The 3,725-nt window shown below is 28.9% G+C and overlaps 1 pseudogene; it reads right to left on the bottom strand.

Annotated features, from left to right (window-relative positions):
* Positions 1 to 3,725, bottom strand: part of LOC105624311 — a 10,509-nt pseudogene that overhangs the window by 2,930 nt on the left and 3,854 nt on the right.

Genomic DNA, 3,725 nt, shown 5'->3' with positions numbered 1-3,725 from the left:
AATATAATATCTAAACACACAAATATGATGTGTTTCTAATATATAATATATATAATATAATATAATATAATATGACACTTACATTCTCTTTGTTTCTATTCTGACATTGTTCCGAGTCACAGTCACAATTGTTGCAGATAACAACATTTTTACGACACGTACATATCCGCGTACATTTTGTTTTACAAGCACATTTTATCTCATTATTAGGTTCTACCTTATTAAAGATCAATTGTTGAATTAAGAGTTTCGATTTAGTCTAAATAAAGAAAATAATTATTGAAATTCCACGTGTATACAATTTCACGCAATTATACAGACTAGTAGTTTTGTATATACAACAAGGGACCCTAGTGAAGTGTTAATTAAATTCTGATTTTTAATGAAACTTTATATACATATTAGTTATAAAAAGATGAATTTAGAAAATATCAGTTGCGGAAAAACGGGACTTTTAAGGGACATAAGGGACTAGCGCACAATCAAGGAATAGGAACAGGGACTAATAGCATCCGAAAATTCGATTTACTTACTCATTTTGAGTCGACACTTTATTCTTTTTAGCTGCATTTCTTGCACAATTTAGTTCTTCTTTTGTAGCTAAACAGAACAGACTATTAACTCGGATCTAATTAATAAATCTAACATATTATAAGAATTTCAACCTCTTAGGAAACTGTATATTCCACAATGCATGATTTTCGAACAGTTGAAATTCTTATTCTCTGTTCTCTGTTCCTTTGATTGCGCAGAGTTCTTAAGAGTGAAATCATCCCTTATTTGTTATGTTTAATTATTTTTTAAAAACATTATTAACGTGAATAAATAGAGATAATTAAAATTATTAAAAAACATTGTTTTTTTTAAATCTCTAATTTTTTGATCTCTGAGACATCATGAAACTCACATTTATCTATAAGAAGGTAATTTCATCCCTTAAAATCATTTTTTCGCTGCAACTGATATTTTTTTAATTCATCTTTTTATGTAATCTATGTGTATAAAGTTTCATTAAAATCAGAATTTAATTTACTTTGCGAGATTCTCTCGTTATTAGAAACAAAAATTGAATGACAAAAATGATATAGAAACAAATAAGTATCAATAAGATACATATGATATTTGTAATTAAGATAGTTTGTGTAATACAAATTTACCTGTAATTTTTGTATGCGATTATAAAGCGACATATTTTTCCAATCTGGATCTTTATCGTCCTCTATCATCTAAACTGTCATCGCACGATAGGTAAGCATTCTCGTCGAATATTTCTTCTTTTATTTTACTTTCCGTCTTTCTTTTCTTGGGCGATGATTTTTTATTTCCAAATTCTCTGTTGAAACCTAAAACGCATAATAATAATAATTTCATTCTTTTTTCTGAGTAAGCACACAAGCATGTTTACTTTTTTTATAAATGTTTCATAAAATTAATTATATCTGTTTCTTTATAGATTGTATCAAAGATTTTTCAGTATCGCTAATATCAGATAAATCTTGCGAACAAGATATTTTATTTACTCTCTCCCATTTTTCATACTCTTCTAATCGTGCTTCTAGATTCTGATATTTTTCCTAAAATGTTATCTTTGTATAATTGACTTGATGACATATATATATATCCACATAATATGGATATTATATACATATGTACATCAGGTAAATATGTACATCATATATAACATGTAATATTTCTCTAAGATATATACTAATTTTCAATTCGTTATATTTGTAACATTGTTGCTTCTTGTCTTATGTAACTACATGAAATGCTGTTTTAAGTGCTACCTTTGCGTCTATTATTGTACGTGATATTTCATTGAGTATTTGTTCTAGTTTCTAAAGAAAAAGAAATTTATTGACGGATTACCGCAGTTGCTAATAAAGTAACTCTCAATGCTCCTCGCTCAGTAAAATTACAAATCAACTTAACAGAGATCCTACCCTGATTTGATTCAAGAAGCTTTTGTTGCAGATCTGCAATTTGTATGTTACGCAATTCTATGAATTCAGTAATAGTTGCAAGCTCCTTTTCCGGATCGTTATTTTTTTTAAGTTGCTCCAATTGATATACTAACGAAGCTCTATCTTGCATCAGTTTTTCAAGAGAATAATCTGCTTCTATGATGGCCATTAATATTTCCATTTCTTGAGTGATCCAAGTTTTTATCTCTTCTTCACTAATGATCTTCTTTTCTTGTTGCATCGCCTTTTTCTGCATCTCCAAAGCACCATAATAAATCATTCAGTTTAATAGCTCGCGTAGCAGAAATGTCAACATGTAATAGGCCTATCACTAGACAGAATAAATCATAGGTGCATTCCATTTTGCGGAATCTATAGCGTTTGTAAACATTATTTGTTTAACATTTATATATATAATAGACAGCAAGAATGAAATAATGCTTACAATGAAAACTGAACACACCTATTGTCGGCAAAGAAACATACCTTTAATCTTTTGTTAACTGCAAAAGCTTCATCCATTTTCCTTTTAAAAACATTCTCTATTTATTTATTATGTTGTATTTTCATGCGTATCATTTCGTAAGCACGTTTATGATCCTGCGTTGTTAATTTAATAATTTCCTTTTCCTTGGATTGTTTCCACTTTGTAAAATTATTTGCATCGTTGCGCATCTGTCTGATAAGCTTGACTCGAGCCTCTTTTAACGATTGTATCTCATTGGAGAGAGTTTTAATTCTTTGATCTTGCTTCTCTTTTGCTTTGGTTATCTTGTTCTGTTCCATGCATCTACGTGTCAATTCTGCTATCTTTTTTTCCAGTTCTTGCACTCTTTTACGACGCGTCTCAGCCAATCTGTGCACAAAAAGCATTTAAATAAAGTATTAGATTCTGTCTACAATAGATGTAATAAGTCTTTTTAAGTTCTAAGCTATGAGATGTTAAGTCCTAAGCTATAAACTTTACAGTTGAGATTTGATTAGCTTACTTAAAGTTTATGTCTTAAGGTAAAAGATTTCTTAGAAAAATCTAGAAAAAAATCATGTCAATTTCAAAAGCTCAGAACAAAAGACTTGACAGTACACTTATCGATTAGTATCCATATTCTTTATAACTCTTAACGGCAGTTACATTATCATTATATACAGAATGTCCCAGAATGACCAGCAAATATTTCATGCGCAGGTAGAGCAGATTAAACTGAATCGAAAAGTCCTCTACCATTTTGCAATTTTCGCAATAGTTAACAAGATATCAATAACTAAATATTTTTTAATAATTTTTTACTCCAGTATTATCAACTTTACAAAAAAACAGCAAAAAACAAAAATTGTTTGTTTTCTCATTCTTGTTTTCAATTCTGAGAATTTTTTCAGAATTTTTTAGTATCGCATTTTCTCTTCTATTAATAAAAAAAATAATTGCCAATAAGAAAATGCAATATTAAAAAGTTGATAAAAAATTCTGAAAAAATTTTTAGAGCTCTATAAAAAGAAAATAAACAATTTTTGTCTCTTATTGTTTTTCTGTAAAGTTGATAGTACTTAAGTAAAAAAATTATTAAAGACCAATATTCGATTTTTAAGTAATTGATATCTTGTTAACTATTGCAAAAATTGCAAAATGATAAAAGACTTTTCGACTCAGTTTAATCCGCTCTACCTGCGCGAAATATTTGCCGATCATTCTGAGACATCCTTACACACACACACACACACACACACACACACACACACACACACACACACACACACACACAC

Source organism: Atta cephalotes (genome assembly GCF_000143395.1).
Source record: "Atta cephalotes unplaced genomic scaffold scaffold00075, whole genome shotgun sequence".
Classification (NCBI taxonomy): Eukaryota; Metazoa; Arthropoda; class Insecta; order Hymenoptera; family Formicidae; genus Atta; species Atta cephalotes.
This window is presented reverse-complemented; position numbering and strand designations above follow the sequence as displayed.